The sequence below is a fragment of the Stomoxys calcitrans genome, chromosome 1 (genome assembly GCF_963082655.1).
Source record: "Stomoxys calcitrans chromosome 1, idStoCalc2.1, whole genome shotgun sequence".
Classification (NCBI taxonomy): Eukaryota; Metazoa; Arthropoda; class Insecta; order Diptera; family Muscidae; genus Stomoxys; species Stomoxys calcitrans.
The window spans coordinates 1,002,871-1,029,829 of record NC_081552.1 but is presented as its reverse complement, the minus strand read 5'-3'; the positions used below and the strand labels follow the sequence as shown (position 1 = coordinate 1,029,829).

Genomic DNA, 26,959 nt, shown 5'->3' with positions numbered 1-26,959 from the left:
AGACCGACCCTCCGATTTAGGGTCTAAGGGCCATAAAAGCCACATTTTGTATCCGATTCCGCTGAAATTCGGGACAGTGAGTTGTGTTAGGCCCTTCGACATCCTTCGTCAATTTGGCTCAGATCGGTTCAGATTTGGATATAGCTGCCATATAGACCGACCCTCCGATTTAGCGTCTAAGGGCCATAAAAGCCACATTTTTTATCCGATTCCGCTCAAATTCGGGACAGTGAGTTGTGTTAGGCCCTCCGACTTCCTTTGTCAATTTGGCCCAGATCGGTTCAGATTTGGATATAGCTGCCATATAGACCGATCCTTCGATTTATGGTGTTAGGCCCATAAAAGCCACATTTATTACCCGATTTTGCTGAAATTTGGGACAATGAGATGCGTTAGGCCCCTTGATATCTTTTTTCAATTTGGTCCAGATCGGTTCAGATTTGGATATAGCTGCTATATAGACCGATTTCTTGATTTAAGGTTTTGGGCCCATAAAAGACGCATTTATTGTCCGATGTCGCTGAAATTTGGGACAGTGAGTTTAGTTAGGCTCTTCGACGTCCTTCTTCAATTTTGCCCAGATCGATCCAGATTTGAATATAGCTGCCATGTAGACCGATCTCTCGATTTAAAGTCTTTGCCCCATAAAAAGCGCATTTATAATCCGATTTCACTGAAATTTTACATAGTAACTTATGTTAGGCTTTTCAACATCCGTGTCGTATATGGTTCAGATCGGTTAATTTTTAGTTATAGCTACTGTACTTATTAGTATTTGGTCCAAATCGGAACATGTTTTGAAATAACTGATATGGGTCATAAGGTATGAAATTTTCACCGAATTTTGATGAAAGGTGGTTTACATATATACCCGAGGTGGTGGGTATCCAAAGTTCGGCCCGGCCGAACTTAACGCCGTTTTACTTGTTTTTTTTTATTAACTTTGGCCATGTACCTGCATGTTGTTGTTGCTGTTGTTGCTGCTGTTGTTCGATACTCAAGTATGAACATAATCAATTAAAATCTCAGAAACTTTTGCCTATTTTCCGAGCTCTGTCAATTTTACCCAATGAAGGTTAAAAAACAAGTGGGAATATCAACAAAATTAAAATAAAGGACGCAGGTGAGCAAGAGAAAGATTTCTAAATTGGAAAAGTTTTCGTTTTTTCTTTTGCTGTTGTTGTTGCAACAAAAAAGTTTTTAAGTTTCAGTTGCCCTCTTTCGTTTTTAATTAACAATGACAGGCAGGCAGGCAGGCAGGCAGGCAGGCAGGCAGGCAGCAGCGGTAACCAGCAGAAGGGTGTATCGACAATTGGACAAATATATGTTTAACTGCTTATGAATGTAAACAGTCCAAAACAAACACACTGTCAGGCATGCCCACACCCACACCCACACCCATACCCAGACCCACACCCACACGCAGCATTAGATATGCTCCCTATGGCTTTGTGTGGCTGAGTGTGGGATTGTGAGAGTCCCACAAATCAGAAATCTCCCCTTTTCAAAAAAGACAAACACAGTGACGAAGATGAAGACGAAGACGAACAACGCAAATGGAATCCTTTAATTTTTTTGAATGCGATTGCAACAATATGCTCGAAATGCTATCAAAATCTTGGGGGAAATTAGAAAATGACAAAAAAATCTTTTGAGAGATGAGTTCCTTACATGTTCAAGGCGATCTGTTTCTTTGTGTGTTTTTCGTAAAGGAAAGAAAGAACAACGAAAACTATACAGATGCAGAATGCTGCAATTATTGTGTGCGGCTCCTTGCAAAAAAAAAAAACCAAAGCAACAACATTCACTAAACATCAACAGCTTCCCAAGGGAAGAATTTAATTTAAATAAAAGAAATGAAAGGCATGGGCCATAACACGCTATGCTGCAATGCTGAGTGATGAGTTCAGACATTCTCACTTTCTTCAGCAGCTGGAGATTGTTGTAATTCAGCTAACAGGAAGACTAAGTGACATGTTGTCGTTGTAGTCCTCACCATCGTATACTTAATAGGAGCATAGACTTCATCATTCGGCCCCAGGGACCATTATCTAAGCAATAACAAACAGAGAATTTAACCTTAAGCAGGCAGGGATGTAAATGAAAAACAAGCTCAAATGTCTGTGCATGTCATTTTGGCGCCAGGAAAACTGTGGTACGCTACACACGTGACAGTAGGTTTCTTCTGCAATAGTATGCAGAATTTTATTTGAGTCTGAGTAATGTAATAGACAGCATTTAAAGTAAAATTCTACATTAACTCAAGTGCCGAAAATAAGCATTATTTTTTTTTTTATCTTTGCCGTATGTACCGTCGCACATTGGCAGGCTCCATGGCTGGTCACCTCGGCATTTCGAAGAATTGTTCGGGCTGCCAAATCTTCATGCAATATCTCCACTGGCTTCGGGCATATATGAGTTTTTATTTTTATTTGTTGAAATTTGGCCGAGATCGGTTTCATATTTTGCAATTAACGAAGGCATTTGTGGTTCGACTATCATTTTTATACCCTACACCACCACCACAGTGGTATTATAAGTTTGTGCATTTGTTTGCAACGCTAAGAAGGAGAAGAGCTAGACCCATTGATAAGAATACCGATCGATTCAAAATCACTTTTTGATTCGATTTAGCCATGTCTGTCTTTCCGTCTGTCAGTCCATGTATTCTTGTAATCAAGCTACAGATCGTATTTCTTGTCTAATCGTCACAAAACTTTGCACATGCCACTTTTTTGGCCGGATGACGAACGCCATTGTTTTTGTAAAAATAGGTTCAGATTTAGATTTAGCTCCTATATAAGTGTATCGCCCGATCTGCACAAAATTTGGCACGGATTTGTTTGTTCCTGATCCCAACATATCTGCAAGATTTCATCAAAATCGGTTCATATTTGGAGATATCTCCCATATATATATATATATATATCGCCCGGTTTGCACTTAAGTGACCATTGTAACTACAATTTTCAACCGATCTGCATAAAATGTGGCACAGATTGTTTTGTTTCTGATCTTAAGATATCTGCTAGATTGGTGACAAAATTTACCACGATCCACCTTACCACATGATTATTCAGTTAATAGTTATATAGATTGGAAGTCAAGAATGTGAAAAAGTGTAGTTTTTGGTCAAAAGATTTGGTCACTGATTAGTCTTTATTGAAAAAAACTTGCTCTAATTTTCAGTTTTTAAGGACACTTTCATCTGCAAAAGTCAATTAGAATTATTAAGATATCTCAATTGGTTTTTTTTTTTCTTACAATTTTGTCAATGTGCATTAGAAAATTGCGGTTTTTGTTGTTTTAACACATAATTCATTTTCCACATTCGTGGCTCTGACATTCATTCCAAAAATAGGGGAAAAATTGCATTCTTCTGAAAACGAAAATTCAAATTGAAAAATCGAATAATTATCGATTTTTTTCCAAAAAACGCCAAAATACCTCTTACGGGCAAAGATGGCTTCCAAATTGAAAAGTGCATTAGAAGACATAACAAATCAAAAACAAGAGGGCATTTAAAGTTTTTGCAAAGTTGACAAAGAAGACTACAAACAAAACAATAACACCAATAAAAGAGTGTCTGGTAAAACTGCTGCAATCCTCTGACAAATAAAAATAGAGTTTCCTTGTTGTAATTTTAATGAGTAGATCTTTTCATTAAACATTTATTGCGACCCAAAACAATTGCGACTAAATTTACCATATATCCCTAAATTAAAAATTGAAGTATAGTTTACTTCAATTTTTACCACTTATTGAAATAATAGTGTATCATTTGTCCACTATTTATCTCAACATGAGCTGTGCGAAATCGAAATGTCCAATTAAAAAAATCGAAGAACCTATGGTATCTTGCTGGTTATGTTATACGACTTATCACGCAAAGTGCGTCGAACTTTCTGCAAGAAATGCCGATTACATAAGAGAAGACAAAGGACTTCGTTGATGTTGTGCAAAGTGTAAAGTATTCGATGTTGAGTTAATGCATTTTTTATGAATACTCGCAGTGATTTCGAAACAATTAATAATTAACTCGTCGCCTTAATGGCAAGATACAAAACAGTTTTTGAAAATGCATCATGCCTGGAACGATACAATGAAAAAATCTGGCGGTGGTGTGCTAATAGCGGTCTCCACTGAATTTCCTTCTGAAGAAATAATAGTGGAATCTTCCTTGGATATTGAATTTGTAGCCGTAAAAATATTTTTGAAAAATGTTTCAATATTTACTTCATGTTCTTACGTCCCACCCTCTTCATCTGAGGATATTTATTTAAAACACGTATCTGCAATCCAATCAGCATTTCAATCGTCTCAACCAAGAGACACATTGATTGCCCTTGTATTCGTCCAATTAAATGATTTAACACCCGCGATACCAAATGGCATTTCTAATGAATGCATCGGCATATTGTTAAACTTTGGTCTTTTTCAAATTAACTACATAAACAATTCATTTTCTAAATTACTCGATCTTGTTTTCGTTAATCAACCATCTGAGTTATGTTTAAGTTCTAATGATCTGGTTGTAAGTCCTGAGGATAGATATCATCCAACACTCAAATTACTTATACCCTATCCCACTTCTAAAGTTAAAAGAGATGTAGCAATTGAAAAAGTGTACTGTTTTGCTAAAACTGATTACATCAAACTGAACTCACTACTCTCATCTGTTCATTGGAATGAAATTTTCAGATCTAAAGATATCAATGAAATGATTTCAACTTTTTATACTGTGCTACTTGACTTTATATCTCAATCTGTCGCTAAAACTACTTTTTGCAACGCATCTGGTCCTCCATGGAATACAACCAATATTTCTAGGCTGAAGAACAAGAAGAATAAGTAAGATAAAAGGTTTAAACGCTCAGGGAACCTAAATCACGCTACAGGCTTCAAAAATGGAGATATTGAGCTGAAACTTTGCACAGATTCTTTTTTTTTATCCATAAGCAGGTTAAATTCGAAGATGGGCTATATCGGACTATATTTTGATATAGATTTAGGGTCTAAGGCCCATAAAAGCCACATTTATTATCCGATTTTGCTGAAATTTGGGACTGTGAGTTGTGTTGGGCCCTTCGACATTCTTCGTCAATTTGGCTCAGATAGGTCCAGATTTGGATATAGCTGCCATATAGACCGATCCTCCCATTTAGGGTCTTAGGCCCACAAAAGCCATATTTATTAACCGATTTTGAAGAAATTCGGGACAGAAAATTGTGTTAGGCCCTTCGACTTCCTTCGTCAATTTGGCCCAGATCGGTCCAGATTTGGATATAGCTGCCATATAGACCGGTCCTCCGACTAAGGGTCTTAAGCTCATAAAAGCCACATTTATTATCCGATTTTGCTAAAGTTTGGGACAGTCAGCTGTCTTAGGCCCTTCGACATTTTTCTTCAATTTGGCGCAGATCGGTCCAGATTTGGATACAACTGCCATATAAAATGCTCATTTATTGTCCGATGTCGCCGAAATTCGGGACAGTGAGTTACGTTAAGCCCCAAGACAAACTTTTGCTATATCGCACAGATCGGTCCAGATTTGGATATAGCTGCCATATAGACCGATATCTAGGTTTTAGGTTTTGGCGCCATAAAATACGCATTTATTGTCCGATGTTGGTGAAATTTGAGACAGTGAGTTAGGCTTTTCGACTTCCTTCTTCAATTTTGCACAGATCGGTCCAGATTTGAGTATAGCTGCCATATAGACCGATCTCTCGATTTAAGGTTTTGGGCCCATAAAAGGCGCATTTATAATCCGATTTCACTGAAATTTGCACAGTCTTATGTTAGGCTTTTCGACATCCGTGTCGTATATGGTTCAGATCGGTTTATTTTTAGATATAGCTACTGTACTTATTAGTATATGGTCCAAATCGGAACACATTTGATATAACTGATATGGGACATAAGTTATGAAATTTTCACCGAATTTCGATGAAGGGTGGTTTACATATATACCCGAGGTGGTGGGTATCCAAAGTTCGGCCCGGCCGAACTTAACGCCTTTTTACTTGTTATAAAACCAACTATTCCAATAATGATCCTTTTCGGCACCTATGTTATCAATTTAATCAACTGAAAGATCTAATAGATCTATCCGAGAATCGAGAAAGTTTAAAAAGGAAAATTATATTATTTTTAAATTCTTAGGTTAATACATTTGTAAATATATTATTATTAGTCTGTAAGGGTATTTATTATCTATAGATTTAAATAAAAAATAAATAAAAAATTAAAAAAAAAATCGGCATTGTTTTTTGAAAATTTGCTGTGGAGGTCTTGTGCATGGGCTTAGGGGACACATGGAAAAAAAAAACACCATAAGCCCAAATGGGGGATCAAGGCTTTGGAATTTTAGAACTCGAGGAGTTTTTTTTTTTAAATTTTTTAATAAAAGGTTGCCTATTTTGATGTATTGTACATATAGCACCCGTTTAAGTTGTTATATCTTGTTCAAATGTCACCTAAAAATCCTCTACATTATGTCCTCTTCAGAAGCAAACAATATCTAAGTATTTAAGCAAGTTTGTTCAATAAAGACTTATGAAGAAAATATTTTTTTCGAAATGCCGAGGTGACCAAATCAAGGGGCCTGTCAAGAGGAGTCCGGACCACCTAGCGCCTTGAAGCCTGGCACATAATCTCGATATCATTTTAACTTTAACCGTCTCAAATTTCAAAGAGATGTCTCTACCCGTTCTCACACGGCATATTTGTTAATAGATTTTTTTTGCTTTTTCTCCCACTGTGCGTCGTATACATAACATGAACATACAATTCTCCATCCGCTCCCAGACTCTCAGACTATTATGATGGGCTTAAAGAGGAAAACATAAATGAAGCAACAAGTTTTTGTTGTCATCATTTTATTCTCCCTTATTAAAATACTTTGCCAACATTTTGTTAATCTTTTCTATGCAAAAATTAGTTAATTATTTGAATCGGAGACGCGATATTTGAATAGAGTATGGTTCAGATAAGAGCATTTTTGGATATAGCTGCCATATAGACCGGTCTGCGGATTCTGGGTCTTAAGTGCGTAAATGACGCGTTTATAATCCAATTGCGCTTTAATTTGCATCTGTAAGTGAGTGCTAGGCCAATCGATATTCGAACCGATTATGGTCCACATTAGAGCTTATAGCTGCCGTCTAGCTCGATCTCCCGATTAGCCGTTTTCTCGGAAATGTGAATCTATAACTGGTATAAGGCTTCTCGGTACTTGAGGCTGAGTTATAATAAAATAGGAATGATATATATATCATGTATGATCGTGTTTTAGTCTCTTCTTTTGTGACCTCTGATAATCCTGATTGCCTAATTGCCTAGTTTGGCGCCAATAGAAGCCAGCGGCAGTTAAAGGGCTGCCTATGCGCTTTAAAGGTTTAAATATTTCATTTGAATCGTTGAATCGTAGTCCACTGATGTTGTAGGCCATGCTTTCATGTTTGTAGGTAATGCAAACAAAAATGGGAAAATGTGAAATTGGGCAACGAACAAAAACCCTCTCGTTACGTTTAAAATGAAAAATAGTATCACATAAAATCTTTGATGAAATAACAGTGATTTGTCAAACGGTTATATGTCACGTATTCCTCCATACTATTTGCAAAGGAAACGCCTGACACACTTTTGGTTTCAGAAGCAAAACTATGGACAACATCCGTGGCCAGTAGGCGTGGAATGGCTTTGTGTCACTCCTTCGAAGCCTCCTTCTAACTTCTCATTTGAATTCGTAACCCATTGCATAATGGTATTATCACAGGTAATGCCTTAACGCAATGCCATTAATCTACCTGGGAATGTGTGAACTAAGAGATGCCTGCCATAAGCCACAATTAAACCCATCGATATGCAACCACAACGCACGTGGACCGACCAAACTGATAGCACACACAGCTGCAGATGTGTAAAAGTACTGGAGTACTGGTTTTTAAAACCCTTTAATTGTCATGTGAAGAGTTTGTTGGAGTCTCTTGCGCCTCTTTGTAGCACGGCCAGAAATAGAATTGTATGCACTGGAACATTGCTTACTGTGATCCACCAGAATGTGTGTACATGTGTTGGTGTTTGGTCGGTTAGCGTAGTTTTTATGCTGAACCCGAACAAATAAACACAAGAAGCACCGCACCACCATTTGATTAATGTCTTGCAATTTTTTACTGGGAAAGTGTTGTGTGTGAGGGTGAGACTTTGCATGTGTGTCCTTATTAAACTGTCACTTGTGGTTACAGCTCCCCTGTGGCAATATTGTAAATATATGCATACTTGCAGCCACATACATGTATACACATGCTTGTATGTATGTGGTATTACTGCCATCCCATCCTATGCATGCACACAAACATATCCATGACTTGTATGCTTGCTAGACTGCAGAGTGAAAAGCATATTTGCCTATCCACGTTTATGCGAGAGGTTGCGGCTTGTCGAGATTTTATTCTCTTTCCGCAGCTGAAGCAGGTGCAAATACGAGCACGACAAGCTGGCAGCACCTCCTGCAGTCAGCTGTTCACACATAGCCTTTAGTATTTGCTGGTGTGTGAGTTAGTGTGTCAGTGTGTAGGAGAATGTGATGTATTCGAATATCATTTGTTATGGCTACATTGTTGATGTATGAGCACTGGATTTGTATGTATGTGGCACAACTTCAAGCAAACATTCACCTGTAGTTCCGTCCATGTGTATGGCATTCGAAGTAGCTTGAGTAGGGGGTTGAGGTAGGTAGGTGATGCTTTAAGATTTTGTAAACATGAACGCTTTGTAAATATTTGATGCTATGCATTCATTCATCCATCCATTCATGCATGCATTCATTCACTCATTTTGCCCTTCATTTATTAATTTTATTTTCTATTTGTTTGCCGCCATGCTGCACAGTGATGCAATGCAATGACTATTTCGAAAAGGTTTCTGTTTTTAATTTTTTTTTTTCAGGATGAATATCTATCTGTCTATAAGGTTGGGTTAGGTTAAGCTAAGGTTGAAAAGAGGGTGCGAATATTAATCCACCCCATGCCACTATGGACATACACCTATGCTAGTAATCGGCTTGTTGTGCGCTCTAAATACAAAAAAAAGGTAACCTCGAAAAAGAAGATCTAAGTTAGGAATTCCGTGTTACTTACAAAACCCTTAATTGTTTTCCATACCACGCCCATAAGTTGGTTCATGTCTGGTATTGTGTTTCCACCTAATCACCGGTGTCTGTTGCCAGGCTTTTACATAGGAAATCCTCCAACGTCTCATCATCTTCTCCACTACCACTCCCTACACATGCTATTATGCCGCACCGCATAACCTAGTCCTCGCACGATTCGGATCACCCCATAGGATTTTCGCCGTCCTAACCACCTTTTCGCTGTTTCACAGGATTACATGCGCATTAGTCGCCCACGCCCTTAACCTGGACTGCGTCGGCCCGAAAGGCTTCGGGTTAACCAAGTTTATTGACGTCAATCCTCTGGCTTTAACGGCTCAATCGTCAGCTTTTTCACTACCCCATACTCCGCTATAGCCTGGCATCCAAACGGTGCGGTTCGTGCCACTCTGAGAGAAGGCGTTAATCCCCTTCTTACACTCCATTCGTGGCTTTTTCGTCCTGGTTGTTATTAGCCTAATGGCCAGTTTCCTGTCCGTAAAGAAGTTCACACTCGACGTCCTCGTGTGAAAACCACACCGCCTTACGCATTCCGTGATTGCCCGGATTGCTGCCTTCAGGATCGTATTATGGTCAGGCAGTCTAAAACAGATCTCAGTCCGTGTGGGACCCTCCCCCTTACAGCAATTTTCAAAAACGTCAGATCGCGGAGATGGGTGCACCGATTTAAGCAAAATTTTGTATGGGTATCAAATGAGAGGTATGACGGAGTAAAATACAAATATGGTATTAAACATAAGGTCCAAGTACCTAGGAGGCCGCCCCAGGCCCAAAATCACCCAATAGAGGTGTCCAAAATCAAAAGTGGACCGATCGGAACAATATGGGGCTGAAATGAAAGGGTTTTGGTAGTAGAATACGAATATGATGTCAACAATCGGATCCTACCTACCTAGGGCGTCGCCCCAAGAGTACCGCCCAAAACAAAAAGTCGACAGATCGGAACAATATAAGACTCCAATGAAAAATATTCAGGATTAAAATATGAATATGATATTTTAAATTAGTTCCATCTAGGGAGCCGCCCAGGCCCAAAACCTCCCCAAAAGTAGTGCCCAAAATCAAAAGTGGTCCGATCGGTACAAAATGGGACTCAAATGAAAAGTATTTGGGAGTAGAATACGAACATGATGTCAAAAATGTAATCCAAGTACCAATGGTGCCGCCGAAGCCCGACACCACACCAAAAAATTATTGGACTCCAATGAAAGGTATTTGAGACTAGAGGACGAGCATAATTATGGAATATTAAAAATTGGTTGCCACCTCTCAAAACACCTTCCAAAATGTTGATATTTGTCAATTATGGCTATATGGAGTTCAAAAAAGGCATTTGGTAGTAGATGAACAAATTGCAATGGGGAGATATGTACTGGGTAGTAAGTAAGTAACTAATTTTTCGCGTGGTGCTAACGAAGGCGCAGCAGAGCGGGCCGGGTACAGCTAGTTAGTATATAAAAATGAAAGCGTTGCGCTTTGCTTGTTTGTTTGTTTGTTCCGAATAGACTCAAACCGATTTTCATGATATTTTTACAAGTCATCGACCTTGGAGGCCACCGTAGTGCAGAGGTTAGCATGTCCGCCTATGATGCGGAACGTTTGGGTTCGAGTCCTGGCGAGAACATCAAAAACATTTTTCGGCGGTGGTTCCCCCTCCTGATGCTGCCAACATTTGTGAGATACTTTGCCATGTTAAAACTTCTCTACAAAGATGTGTCGCATGTTCGGCATGCCGTTCGGACTCGGCTATAAAAAGGAGGTACATTGTCATTGAGCTTTAATTTGAATCGGACTGCACTCACTGGTATTTGAGGAGTTTGCCCCTGTTCCTTAGTAAATTGGCAGAGTTTAGCCCCACGGTGAAAATAGCGTACTCCGTCCCCTAACCACAAATTTCAAAAACGCCAGATTTCGGAGATGGGTGCATCGATTTAAGCGAGATTTTGTATGTCACTTTATGGTAACCCAAAAACACAAAATTAGTATAAAACGCCGTGGTGGACGCCCTAACCCAAAACCCACCAAAAATATATATGGATATGTTTACCGATTGGGACAATATGGGTACCAAATGAAAGGTATTTAAGGGTAGAGTACGAACTTGATTAACCTCATGTGTCGGAAGCCGCCGCAACCCCAAATACCGCCCAAAAATGCCATGGTTACCGATAGGGGCAACATGGGTATCAAATGAAAGGTAATTGGAAGTAGAATGCAAAACTTATGTAAAAATTTTGGGTCAAGTTCCAGGAGGCGCCCTGCCTCAAAAATAACCACCAAACGGACATATAGGCCGGTCGGGACAGTTTGGGATTCAAATGAAAGGTACTTGAGAGTAGAATACGAAATATATAAAAGTTTGAGATATATTCCTCGGCAGGCCGCTCCATCCCAAAATTATGCACCAAATGGACATGTCCATCGAAGAGGACAAGAGGACAAGGGACTCAAACGAGTCCCGAGTCCGTAAAAGTGCATAAAAATTTGGGTCGATTCCCAGGGAATTGCCACAATCCACAATCCACCCTGGGCCAGCTAGAGTGTTTATATATGAGAAAAAATGCATAATGGTTGGTTGTTGCTAATATGTCCATTAACATTCCATTAAGGAACAGAGCCAAACTTCCCACATATCAATAAGTGCTGTTCGATTCGAATTTAAACCGAGGAAGTATTCGTGCAAAATTTCAATCGCAAATGTTAGCGTGCCTTCGACAAACGGACATGGCTAAATTGGTTTAGAATGTCAAGATGATCCAGAATTTATATGAGGGGAACCCGACCGCTGAAAACTTGTTCTGTTTTTGCATCATACAGTGGTTAAGCTACCAAGCACGTACAGTGCCCCGTTCTTACTGCTGCGTTGGCTTCCAACATCCCTGAAAAGCGGAAACAAGTAAAGGTGCCTTAAGATCGACTGGATCGTATCTTAGGACATACAACTAGTTATGGGCCGATATGAGCCGTACTTGCCATGACAGTTGGAACTAATAAAAAATGCCGAGTTTAAAATTCCGGACAAATCGGATTATAATTGCGTCCTCTAGAGGCTCAAGAAGTCAAATCGGCCGAACGATTTATGTGCGAGCAACATCAGGTTATGAATCGGTTTGGACCATGCTTAACACAGCTGTTGGAAGTCACAGCAAAACTCTACGTACAGTCAGGTAGGGTGGTTATTGTTCTTACTAAAAGTTCCAGAAATCAAGGATCAGTTTATATGGCAACTATACCAGGTAAGAGACCGATTTGGACCATTCATGGTACCATTATTTGAACAGCTTGTGCAAAATTTCAGCCAAACCGGATGAGAAGTGCGCGCTCTAGAGGCTTACCAAGTATAGAACCGAGATCAGCCATATCAAAACATGGACCGATATGGCCCATTAACTATCCCAACCGACCTACACTAAAAGGAAGTGTTTGTGAAAATTCCAAGCGCCTAGCTTTACTCCTTCGAAAGTTAGCGTGCTTTATGCAAACAGACAAACACTATGGCAGGTTGAATCATGACCTACCATAGTAACCGGTTTTCGTAGAACCCTTAAGTATCTATGTTGCCATCTATGTGCAATTGCCATCAGCCATTCAGTCACCCAGTCATTCAGCCAATATGTAAATGCGTAAAATATGTTGTTATACGTATTAATTATTGAATGGCCTTAAAGCTGACTGTAGCTTGGTGAAGTCATTTCGCTTGGATGGTAAAATGGAATTGGATTATCGAATTTAAAGCATGAGCGGCAAGGCAGGGCTTCTGGCATTGTGGCATCCCCCGCCCATACATTATTCCACTTACCAAACCATCTTACATAGAAGAAATAGGTATCGGTGTATGTATGTTCGAGCAGACTCTTCGTATAAATGCGAGAATGAATATTTCCAGTCTTAGAATAATGATGGCAGACGTTCTCCCCTCACAGCCAATCACTCACTTAGATGAGGTGGTGTGACAGATATGCCGTTGTGGAATTCAATTCATTTGACAATATTGTTATGCTTATTGAAAATTCGAGATCTATTTTAATCTGTGGAATAATGAAGTGTTGGTTGGCATAACCGTCGACATCGTCGTCATCGTCGTCATCATCATCATCAGTAGGCGGGAGGGGGTGACATAATGATGTTATTCATGATAGTCCCCTCAACGGATCATTATGAATGTACAAATGCTTAATTTGATGTTGAACTCTATTAATTTTGAATGCCAAACAAAACGAAGGTGCTGACAAGGGTATCCTCCAGGAAGGAGATGTTTGACGAGCTCTCCTAAAGCTCTAGAACACACACGTTCAAACGTTCACTCGTTAGCTGTCAGTCAGTCACTCAGTCAGACATTGGCATAGTGAGGTTTGTGCAAAGCATATGATTTCTATACACTCACACACAAACGGGTGCCTGCGATTTTTTATGTACAATAGCTTGGAGTAGAAGTAGTAGCCCCGATAAGTTTCTCCAATGTATTCGCAGTGGAATCGATTTTTGCAATTTAGATCCTTATTATGTTATTGTTATTGCTATTGTCAGTGTCAGTGTTGGTGTCGAAGTTGGCCGTTGCTATGTGAGATGGTGGAGATCCTGATGTGATGCTTAGCATTAACATTCTGAGTCTGTTTGTGTCGGCACATGTATGTACGTGTGCCTGTTGGTGTGTTTGTTTGTTTCCGAGTGTGTGTGTGTGTGTGTGTTTATGCAACGTAAGCTTTCTCTTGTTACGCTTGAGTGTTTAACCTTTCGGGTAGAAAATCAATGATACATAAAAGTCCCCATAAAGCATTTCGTTTACGTTGCTTGCTTGGATGCTTTAGCTTTGGCAGCTCCAATGCTGCTCCTTGGCTAAGATGATTCTTCCTTTCCCCGCAGTGTTTTTCCGTTTATCGCATAGTAATGTGTGTGTATTGGGCGTATAGTGCTTCTAGAGTGTGGCAACAGTGTATGTGTTTGTGTGTGTGTGTGTGTGGGTGGGTGTGCGTGTGGATTGCTCATACATAAATGTCGATTTGCTTCATTATACATGCATCTTGTTAAGTGAAAAGGGATCCTTTCCTTTCCTAGCTGATTCCTGATTTCCATCTTAGATAGCTGCGAAGATGAGGGTCTGTTGCGTGCGTTCGTTGCTTTTCTGTTTCTCTTGGACACATAACTGGGCCAGTCAATTGTTTGTTAAACAAGCAAATGGCATGGCGAAATGCTTCGTTGTCGTAAGAGTTAACCATCCAGCAAGTGGGACATTTATGTTTCATTGACAATAACCTTTCTATTGGAAATGGGTTTATTTTTCCCACTTACCCCTCCCGCCCACTACCATTGAACCGACGTTGAAGTGGAAATTTGTTGGACATAGGAAAGGGCTGCCTTGTTGCTTGGTTTTAGCAAATTATCGTCTATCGTTTAATACGGACGATTTGTTTTAAATTTTTACGACTCATGCTCAAACTTAGTAGGCCAATACCCAGCCTCAAGTGTTTTGATCTTTGTGTGTGTGTGTGTGTGTGTGTGTGTGTGTGTGTGCGAGTAGTGAGTTTCCTACATAGCCAAACATAAATCCCTACAAACACATACACTTGCATGTGCGATATTTGCTTTTGTCCATACATACATATGTGGCAGTGTGTGAATGTGTTTACAAAGAAAAACAAAACGAAAAAAAAAACAATAAAATCAAAAAAAAACACAAAAAATGTAAAGCAAAACGAATAGGAGGGATTCAAGTGGTTTATATCTGCATTAATCCGGACTGAAAAAGTGGTAATTTTCCGCTTCAACAATTTATCATTACAACTTTCCAAGGACTTTGTTGTTGTTTTTTGTTTGTTTGGGCCCTTGACATGTTATTTTGAAATTTAAATTCAGACTAAACAAAGACAAAATAAAATAATTAAAGAAAACACAATAATATTCGCAACCAACTCTGGAGAGTAGAAGAGTTTTTTTTTTATCGGTGCTCAAATCGCCCTGATGTAAATTGAATTGAAAAAATAAAAAGTCATTGATCACGAGAAAATCGAGTTTACCGATACGCCCAAACCATCAGCCCCTCGTAGTGTTGGCAAAAAAAGATTTCTTGTGGTCGATGTAAAATTACATCAAAAAAGAAAGATGAATATATACAACTCACTGAACCCGGCCCGCTCCGCTGCGCTTTCTTGTACTTTATATGGAACAAAATTTTCCCCTGAATATTTATTTTCGCCCATTAAAGAGCTTTTTTGGGGAAAAACCATGCTACGGAAATAGTATATCGCTTGACTAATAGTTTAACAATATAAGTGCCTTTATCCGAATCCCATATGATCTTTGTTGGTCTACGAATTTAAGTGTGGATGTAAGGTGTACTCCATTCTTAAAATACTTTTTTTCAGCCCGATATTCTCATGCTATATGATTAAGGGGTGTTTTTGGGGGTGAGTTGGTCCCCCAGACACTTGGCCCTGAAAAATATCAGCATCGTGCTTTTCTCTCAAATACCATTTATTTAAACCTCATATTGCCATTGATTTTGAGGGGAGTTTACACGATGAGGCGTCCCCCAAACACATGACCCCAGTATTGGTTATCAAGTTCGTTTTCTAATCTCAAATACCTTTCATTTGAGGCACATGTTAGCATGGTTGAACAATTTTTACCCTATGGGGGGAGTTTTGGGGAAGGGGTGATGACCTAAATACGTGGTCCTACATTTGGATATCAAATTCATATTCTACTCCCAAATACCTTTATTTTAGCCCTATATTGCGATGGTCAGTAAAAAATTGCTGTTTGTGGGGTATTTTGGGAAAAGGGTAGACTCCCAGAAAATTGGTCCCCAATACCTTTCATTTAAGCCCCATATTGACATGGTCGGTAAATATGCCCGATTTAGGGGATGTTTTGGGGAGTGGGGTTGTCCCCCAAACATTAAGCCCTGAAAATATATCAGCAACGTGCTCTATTCTCATATATCTATATATCGTTTATTTGAACCCCATATTGCTATTGGCCTCAAAATTGGATATCAAATTCGTTTTCTAATCTCATTTAAACTTCTTATTGCAAAAGTCAGCAAACATGTCCGGTATGAGGTATAGGCCCTATAAACTATAAATATTTAGTTCCACTCTTTTTAAGATCCAAATTGTCGTGGTGAGCAAATACGTCCTATTTGGGGGTTGTTATGGTGGTGGTAAATATGTCCGATTTAGGGGTGTATTGGGGGTTGGGGTGGTCTCTCAAACACTTGGAAATATATCAGCATCTCCTCTACTCTCAAATATCATTTATTTGAACCTCATATTGCCATTGGCCTCAAAATTCGATATCTAATTCGTTTTCTCATCTCAAATACCATTCATTTAAACCCCTTATTGCAGAAGCCAGGTTTGGCTTGGGGTAGAGTCCCTAAAAACTATGAATATCGAGCTCCACTGTCTTGAAGACCCAAATTGTCTTGGTGATCAAATACTTCCTATTTGGGGGTTGTTATGGACAGACAGTTGGTCCCGAATGTTGATATCATATTCATGGTCTAGCCCCAAATACCTTTCATTTGAGTCCCATATTGCTATGGTCGTAAATTTGTCCGATTTTAGGGTGTTTTGGAGGTTGGTGTGGTCCTCCAAACACTTGGTCCGACAATTGGATATCAGATTCGTTTTTTATTCTTAAATGCCTTTTATTTAAGCCCCATATTGCCATGGTCAGTATAAAAGTCCTGTTTGGGGGTGTTTTCTGGAACGGGGTGGACCCCCAAACACTTGGTCCCTCATTTGGATATCAGATTCATATTCTAAACCCAAATACCTTTCCTTTGAGTCCCATATTGCCATGATCGGTATATATGTCCGATTTTTGGGTGTATTGGGGTTTGGGGTGGTCTCGCAAACACTTGGTCCGGCAATTGGATATCAGATTTGTTTTCTAATCTTAAATACCTTTCATTTGAGTCCCATATCGTCCTGATTGGTGTATATATATATTTGGTAGGTTTTGGGGTCCACGCTCTCCACAAAATTTCGCTTCAATCGCACCACCCATCTCCGAGATCTGGCGTTTCTAAAAATTAGGGTAAGGGGGAGGGTCCGTCCCCCATCAGATATCAAAAAATTTAGTACCCTTTTTTCACCACGGGATCATTATGCACCATGTGAAAATCGGTTCAGACGTTTCTGAGTATAAGCAAGACACAAACAAACCTGTAAACAAATACAAATTGATTTTTATATATAAGATGTGACGTAGGTAAGAACAGATTTCATTTTCGCTGCTCTGATTTAAGCAGGAGAGCAATTGAGAGACTTTGGATACCCACCACCTCGGGTATATATGTTAACCACCTTTCGTCAAAATCCGGTGAAAATGCATACCTCATGCCCCCTATATCGAAATATATTGAGAGACTTTGGATACCCACCACCTCGGGTATATATGTTAACCACCTTTCGTCAAAATCCGGTGAAAAATGCATACCTTATGCCCCCTATATCGAAATATATTCCGATTGGACCAAATACTAATAAGAACAAGTCATTGTAGTCCATTGCGTGGCTGCTTCGGCTAATTTTTCTTTTCACCGAATAAACTGGCGAATACACCCCTTTAAAGGTGTCTATTAACACAAACTATCGGTCATATCACCAGTCATTTTAGTCCATTGCTTGGCTATTTTTGTGTTTTCTCTTTTCGCAGAATAAACCGGTGAATACACCGCCTTAAACGTATCTATGTTGGGTACAGTTGTTTTTATACCCTCCACCATAGGATGGGGGTATACTAATTTCGTCATTCTGTTTGTAACTACTCGAAATATTTGTCTGAGACCCCATAAAATCTATATATTCTTGATCGTCGCGAAATTTTATGTCGATCTAGCCATGTCCGTACGTCCGTCCGTCTGTCTGTTGAAAGCACGCTATCTTCCGAAGGAATAGAGCTAGCCGCTTCAAATTTTGCACAAATACTTCTTATTAGTGTAGGTCGGTTGGTATTGTAAATGGGCCATATCGGTCCATGTTTTGATATAGCTGCCATATAAACCGATCTTGGGCCTTGATTTCTTGAGCCTCTAGAAGGCGCAAATATTATCCGATTGGAATGAAATTTTGCACGATGTATTTTGTTATGATATCCAACAATTGTGCTGAGTATGGTTTAAATCGGTCCATAACCTGATATAGCTGCCATATAAACCGATCTTGGGTCTTGACTTCTTGAGCCTCTAGAGTGCGCAATTCTTATCCGATTAGAATGAAATTTTGCACGACGTATTTTGTTATGATATCCAACAATTGTGCCAAGTATGGTTCAAATCGGTTCAGAACCTGATATAGCTGCCATATAAACCGATCTTGGGTGTTGACTTCTTGAGCCTCTAGAGTGCGCAATTCTTATCCGATTGGAATGAAATTTTGCACGACGTGTTTGTTATGATATCCAACAATTGTGCCAAGTATGGTTTAAATCGGTCCATAACCTGATATAGCTGCCATATAAACCGATCTTGGGTCTTGATTTCTTGAACCTCTAGAAGGCGCAAATCTTATCCGATTGGAATGAAATTTTGCACGTAGTGTTTTGGTATCACTTAACTACGATAAGTATGGTTTAAATCGGTCCATATTTTGATATAGCTGCCATATAAACCGATCTTGGGTCTTGACTTCGAAAAATATTCGGAGAGAACCTGATTGTTTTCTAAACAATGCTCCGAAATTTTGCAGAGCGTTCGGTATTTCTTCGGATGTTTTTTTTTTAGATCACAGTTAACTTTTCGGGCAAAATTCTGACAAAACACGAAACAATTTTCAGATCTTTTAATGGAACGTCTGAAACTGTTTGGAATTTCGGATCAAACATCAGAAAATGTTCTCATTCTCTGGTCAATTTCGAATGTACCTTTAGAGTTTTGTCTAAAATTGTCACGAATATCTAACAAAACATCGGAAATATATTTGAGCAATTTGAGAAATTCTCTCAGAATTTCTTTAGAGTTTTCTTACAAATTCTTAAAGAATTCGTTCGGTCAAGTGGTTCGTGTATTGACCACATATTCAGTAATGTATCTGGGAAATTGTTTGTGGACTCGATAGACAGAAAAAATTTAGATTTAATTTGACCGATTAAACCTGGTATAGATTTGTGAATAACCTTTCAAACAAGGTGTTAATTTTTTTAATTATTTTTGACATTTAAATCCGATTTATTTTGGATAATGGCAAGTGATTGTTATATTAATGTATAATAAAAATTTTGAATATCTATTTCTGCGTTCCGTTGCGTTCTCTCTCACGCATATGTAATGCGAAAAAGTGCAAATGAACCAACTATATGTCTAGTTTCTACCATATACAGATGTATAGTCTCTAGGCTGAAAAACATGCCCATACCAAATTTGAAGACGAACGGATGAAAATTTCGACCTGTAGTTTGTACACAAATTAACATGGACAGACGGACAGACAGACAGACGGACAGACAGACGGACATAGCTCGAATAATCGAATCAGAAAGTGATTCTGAGTCGATCGGTATTCTTATCAATGAGTCTATCTCTCTCCCTTTTCCATTCCGACCCTTTTCCATTTCCGACCCTATAAAGTATATTTGGTATATTCTTGATCAGCGTATAAATCTAAGACGATCTAGCTGCCATATAGACCGATCCGCCGATTTAGGGTCTTAGGCCAATAAAAGCCACATTTATTATCCGATTTTGCTGAAATTTGGGACAGTGAGTTATATTTGGCCCTTCGACATCCTTCCTCAATATGGCTCAGATCGGTCCAGATTTGGATATAGCTGCCATATAGACCGATCCTCTGATTTAGGGTCTTAGGCCCATAAAAGACGCATTTGTTGTCCGATGTCGCCGAAATTTGGGACATTGAGTTAGCTTAAAACCCTTGACATAGTTCTGCATTATGACACAGATCTGTCAAGATTTGGATATAGCTGTCATATAGACGGATCTCTCGGTTTAAGGTTTTGGGGCCAGAAAAAGCGCATTTATTGTCCGATGTCGCCGAAATTTGGAACAGTGAGTTGTGTTGGGCCGATCGATCGATCAAGATTTGGATATAGCTGCCATATAGACCGATATCTCAATTTAAAGTCTTGGCCCCAAAAAAGACACATTTATAATCCGATTTAACTGAAATTTGACACATTGACTTATGTTAGGCTTTTCGACATCCATGTTGTATATGGTTCAGATTGGTTAATTTTTAGATAAAGCTACTAAAGAGACCAATATTTTGTTATACATAATTGAACAATGACTTGTACTTACTAGTATTTGGTCCAAATCGGATCATATTTCGATATAACTGCTATGGGACATAAGGTATGCAATTTTCACTGGATTTTGATGAAAGGTGGTTATATACCCGAGCTGGTGGGTATCCAAAGTTCGGCCCGGCTGAACTTAACGCCTTTTTACTTGTTTATATATCGATCTCCCGATTTTCCTTCTTGAACCCCGAATCGAACTATAACTTGATATAGCTCCTCCTCCGTCCATATTCATTATTCTTTGTTTGCCTAAAAAGAGATACTGCGCAAAGAACTCTACAGATGAAATCCATGGTTGAGGGTATATAAGATTCGACCCGGCCGAACTTGGCATGCTCTTACTTGTTTGGTATACATACTATGCACACATGTTTGTTAATTGTTGGCCTATTCTCAACCAAACATACAGAACTGTACACACTATGTGCGAAATTTCAGCCAAATCGGACACAAATTACGGCTTCCGGGGGCTCAAGAAGTCAAATTGGGAAATCGGTTTGTATGGGAGCATCTCTAAATCTGAACTGATTTGGCCCATTTGCAATCCCTAACGACCTACATCAATATAAAGTATCTGTGCGAAATTTCAAGCGGCTAGCTCTTCACATTCGACCGATATCGTGATTTCGACAGACGGATGGACATGGCTAGATGGATTCAGAATGTCGAGACAATCAACAATATATATAGAAATTTGACATCACAAATTTGCGATAATATCGTCATTTGTCAACCGTTGTTATTACAAGTTGAACTTATCTGGAACATCCGCCGAGGTCCATCAAAACTGGTTCCCAATTAAATATAGCTTCCACAGGTACCTTAGGGTAGGTGTAGGGTATTATACAGTCGGAATCGGACTCTTTTCACTAATCTATATAATTCGATGTAAGAGAAGTTTCCTCTCTGTCTCGTAGTGGGATGTTCGTTCTAGCGACAAATGTTTATTACATTTCACCAAGACCAACAAGAACACTGAGATTTCCAGCTTGGAAATCTCTCGCATAACTATGTTAACCACCTCCACCATAAACAAAGCCAACAAAATAACACCGAATAAAAATAGGCACACTTTCACTTCCATAAACAAGACCAGATTACTTGATCTTAATTGAGGTGATATCTGTTTTTCTGAGTAACTAATAACAAAAAGTAAAAGCGTGCTAAGTTCGGCCGGGCCGAATGTTGGGAACCCACCACCATGGATTCTGTATCAGGCTATAGGCCGATTTGTACCATACTTGGCACAGTTATTGACAGTCATAGTAGTAGTAGTAGTAGTAAACTTCTTTATTGAATATTTCATAAAAATACATTTCTTTTTTTACAATTCTAAGAAGTAATTTTATAACTTAGCGACAATGTAAAATACGTCTGTCGCATTATATAAGCATTTGCTTATTTAATTGAATTCATTTATTAAAAGTTGCCTATATTTATAGCTCATTTCGAGATAATTTATTAATTTGTGCCAATTTTCTTCTTCTGTACCATCAAGAATGTTGATTATTTCCTCATCGTTCAATATCGGCTTTCCGAATGATATCATTCTAAATTCCCGAAGTATAGGACAGATGCCCAGAAAATGTTGCATTGTTTCAATTTCATGCATGTTACACAATTTACATTCTTTATTTAAGACATCGGGATCAAAACTGTTACACCCTAGAGGGATCATTCCACTGCGCGCTTTAAATATCCACACGATTTCCGCTTGAGAGTACTTTCTGTTTAGGTAAAGATGGGATCTGCTTGGGTTTAAATATCTATATATCCGCCAGCTCTGGCTGAATTGTTTTCTATACAGTCTTTCTTCATGCAATCGTTGTTTCATACCACTTAATAAATCATTGCAGAAAGTGTTCCAATTGCCTTGTGAAGACATCGTTTGAGGCCATTGAACGTGTAGGCTTCGAGATAAGTCTTTTAATTCTGTTACCCAAAATATATTTTTTTGGTATATAATCTCCGATAGTTGATTTGGGAGCCTGTTTTGTGTATAGTAATACAAAATTCGCCCCAAATAGTTTAAATGTTTTCCCAGCGTGTATATTTGTGAGTCTTCTACTTCCGTTTCCAGCATTAGTACATAATTTGGTGTAAAACTTGGTACCCTAAGTATTCGCTTCAGAAAATATCTTTGGAGTGCATTAATCTCTTCGAAGTGTGAAAAACCCCAAATTTCGGCAGCATATGTTTGTATAGATCTACAAACGGCTAAAAATAATTTCCATTTAGAATTCATATCTATATCTGCTCTTCCAATGAATTGGTTCCATGTGGCATTAATAGCGTTTTTTGCTTCATTGTTTCTGGTTTGTACATGTTTGTTGAACTTCATTTTCGGAGTAAAGACTACCCCTAGATATTTGAACTCGTTGGAGATCTTAATTTCTCTGCCGTTGTACATCCACCTTTCGTATTTGCTTAATTTTCCTCCATTTCTAAAGACCATAATTTCGGATTTAGCTAGGTTTACTTCCAAACTCCACATTTTGCAGTATATTTCCAGATTATCTATCATTTTCTGTAGTACTTTTATGTCATCTGCTAGGAAAACGATATCATCTGCATACAAGAGAAGTCGGATGTTAATATTTTCCACAAACAAACCACCTTCGATGAACTCGTGCAGGTCATTTACATAGAGGGCAAATAATAACGGCGATAAAAGACATCCTTGTTTTACGCCTTTGGTTGTTTCGAAGTATTCAGATAGCTCCCTGCCGTTCCATACTGCTGACTGCGTGTTGCTGTATATTTTCTCTATTATTGAGACCATTTTATATGATACACCCATTCTAAATAGTTTATATATAAGGGCTTGCCTTGATATATTGATATTTTCTCTATTATAATATTTTCAATAATATTTTCTCTATTATTGAGACCATTTTATATGATACACCCATTCTAAATAGTTTATATATAAGGGCTTGCCTTGATATATTGTCAAAAGCTGCCTTGAAATCGATAAAAAAACAATATACTTTTTTCCTCTCTGCCAATTTCAAGTGGACGATCGAGGCCAGATTGTATATATTATCAACCGTTGAATAATTTTTCCGGAATCCAGCTTGGTATTCTGTAAGAATTTGATAGTTTTCAACCCAATTATATAGTCTTTCATTTATAAGACCCATAAATAACTTCGCCACACAATTCATAAATGAAATGCCCCTGTAGTTTGACGGCACGTTTAGATCACCTTTCTTATGAATTGGGTAAATAATAGTTTTTGTGAATACAGGATCAATTTCCCCACTCGAATAAATGGTATTGTATATTCTTAACAGCAGACTATTAAACTCTTCGGTGCCGTTTATGAAGAACTCATATGGTATCCTATCCTCGCCGGGTGCCTTATTTCTTTTAACTTTCACTAGCATTTTCTGCAGTTCCGACATCGTAAAGTGCCTATCGAGATCCATATCATTTTTATAAGTGGGAGCATAGTGAATAAGAGTGGTCTCTTGAGATTTATTTAATAAGTTTTCGTAGTAGGATTTAAAGGCATCTGGGGTAATATTTGAGCCCACGAGGTTACATTGGTTACGAATTTCTTTCGCCATTTTCCACCATTCTTTGGAGTTTTTGATGTTATTTAATTTGTTGGCTATTGTATTGTAATACACGAATTTATTGGTACTGCATACAGTTTTGTACTCTTTTTGTGCGACTATATATCGTCTCTTGTCTTCCAAATTCCTTGTTGTCCTGTACACCTTTAAGAGCTTAAAACTTTTCATTCTTGCATTATTACAGTTTTTGTTGTACCATTTATTTTTCGGCTCAAAAGGCTTTTTGTGATTAATCAATTTTGAAGCGGATTTCACTATTATTTGGTTAATATCGTTGAGGTTGATGTGATTTACACCAGCGATCTTACGTATACTTTCATTTATCTTTCTTTGATAATTATCCTTTTCTTCATCTTTCCATATCAATTTTGGCAATAGAGACATCTTTTCCCCCGTTCGTGAAGTGGGTTCAATATTTATTTTCGTCAGGATAGGGAAATGATCTGACCATACTTTATCTTCCGCTCTGAACTCTTCAATCTTTCCCAAAATTTCCTTAGATACCGCGCATATGTCGTTTACTGACTCACCCAATGTCGTAATGTATGTCAATTTTCCATCCTCATCACCCTTCGTTATTCCATTCAAAATAAGCATGTTATAATTATCACATAGTTGTATAAATTTAACACCTTTTTGATTTACAGTTTTATCTCTTGATTTTCTGCAATCATATCCTGAGCAAAAGCTACTTTTATATATTTCTCCGATATTCTGGTTTGTTTCTCCGATTCGGACATTAAAATCACATCACAGTCATAACGGAACACTATATGCAAATCGGAAAAAATTGGGGTTTCCAGGGGCTCAAAAAGTCAAATTGGGAGATCGGTTTTTATGGGAGCTATATCAGGTTATAGACCGATTTCAACCGTACTTGGCACAGTTTTTAGATGTCATAAAAGAACACTATATGCAAAATCGGATGAAAATTGCGGCTTCCAGGGGCTCAAGAAATCAAATCGGGGTATCGGTTTATATCGGAGCTATATCAAGTTATAGACCGATTTGAACCGTACTTTATATGGCAGCTATATCAAAACATGGACCGATATGGCCCATTTACAATCCCAACCGATCTACACCTATAATATATATTTGTGCAAAATTTCAAGCGGCTAACTTTATTCCTTCGAAAGTTTGCAAGTTTTCGACAGACAGACAGACGGACAGACGTACAGACGGACGGACAAGGCTAGATCGACATAAAATGTCATGACGATCAAGAATATATATACTTTATGGGGTCTGAGACAAACATTTCGAGGAGTTACAAACAGAATGACGAAATTAGCATACGTGCAAATGTGCAAAATGTTAAGCGGCCAGCTTTACGCGTTCGACCGCTTTCGCAATTTCGACAGACGGACGGACGGACATGGTTAGATCGACTCAGAATGTCAATATTTAGAGGTGTTACAAACGGAATGACTAGATTAGTATATCCCCATCTTATGGTGGTGGGTATAAAAATTAAATTCACATGAAATCCATTAAAAAACCACAAATATTTTTCGTAGAAACTTTGCGATAAGATAAGAGTGGTAGCAAACATATTGAGAAATTAAAAATTTTAGAATTGAGGATAAGAATTTGTATTAGCGATAAACAAAAAAAAAAACAACAGTTATCCGGAGGCTAAATTACAGAATTCTCACATATATCATGCCAAATACAATTTTGCTTTGAGGCTGCTGAACTTTATGCTATTACTCTACGAGTATGTTTCCTACAAGCACCAGTCTTGGCGACCATTTCTGTGCATGGCTTATATCTTTGAACATTGGATATGGGTGGGTATGTGTGCGTGTGTGGGGTTTTGATTCCAAACACACACGAACAAAACATAGCCCTCACCTAAGAGATAAAGGATTTCAACGGATTTATTTATGGCAGAGTATTGGCAAATGTAACACATTTGCCTTTACGTATATGGTTGTATAGTTGTATGGTTGTATGGTTGTGTGTGAGGATGTGTGATACATACATAAAAACATACAATATATCCCTCGTACAATGGCTGCCTTTGTCAAAGAGATGTAGACATGGTCTTTAGCTGGATTTTGACAAAAGGATTCAATTATTTGCGCATAAAGGGGCAAAACACACTTTCTTTAGCTTTTCACACATTCTCCAATTCACTTGCCCACAAATCCTCATATAAGGACAACAAGTAAGGCATCCTGCGCATAAGGCATTGACAAAACGTATGTCTCGCATCAAAGGCACACAGATGGACGGACGGACGGACGAAGAACGCACAGTCAGATGTACAAATAACGAGGGTATTGTGTCCACATAACCAACATAAATAGCGTTTGTCGTCAAGCACACAAAACGGCGCTCACATACTTTGGTGTTCGATATGTAGGTAGATTGTGCATCCTTTCTTCGAAATCCAATTGAGAACTTGTGTAATTGATGCGATCCAAGCACACCATCCATCATATTTGCTATATGATATTATTATTATTATTCTCGCTGCTGTCGCTGTTGTTGCTTTTGTTTATTCGCACTGTAAATGAGTTTTCATCGCTGACACATACATACATACATACATACAGACGTCCTTGGCATGAATCTAGGAGCCTTTGCATTGAGTGGTTAAAGTTTGGGCCAAGTCTAGAGTCGGGAGTCGACAGTAGGATGGCCATCATTTTCACTGAACCCTTTTCGCGAGACAACAACAACAACAATAAACGAAAGTACTTAACGGGGGCCTTTGAAAGTGTCATTAATCATTTTATCTGAGGGTCGCTTTTTGCCCCGTTGTTAGTGTCGAACATTAACTAAATGAAATGGCTGCTGGCCCATCCATCCGGCCAACCCTCCCATTGGCAGTGACGAACAATTAGTTGCTGCCTTGCCTTGCTGCCTGGACTTTCCGGACTCGCTCCCGCTTCCTTTGTCCTTGGTTGTGCTTTGCTTAGTAGTTCCC

General features: G+C 38.6%; 1 long non-coding RNA gene across 1 annotated transcript; it reads right to left on the bottom strand.

Annotated features, from left to right (window-relative positions):
* Nucleotides 1-2,756: 2,756 nt before the first annotated feature.
* Nucleotides 2,757-3,558, bottom strand: LOC131994328 (uncharacterized). The gene is made up of 3 exons (XR_009396636.1): nucleotides 3,448-3,558; nucleotides 3,265-3,379; nucleotides 2,757-3,208 (listed from the first exon to the last, which is right to left on the bottom strand). It is a non-coding gene; the product is annotated as an uncharacterized LOC131994328 (long non-coding RNA).
* Between the last annotated feature and the right edge of the window lie 23,401 nt (nucleotides 3,559-26,959).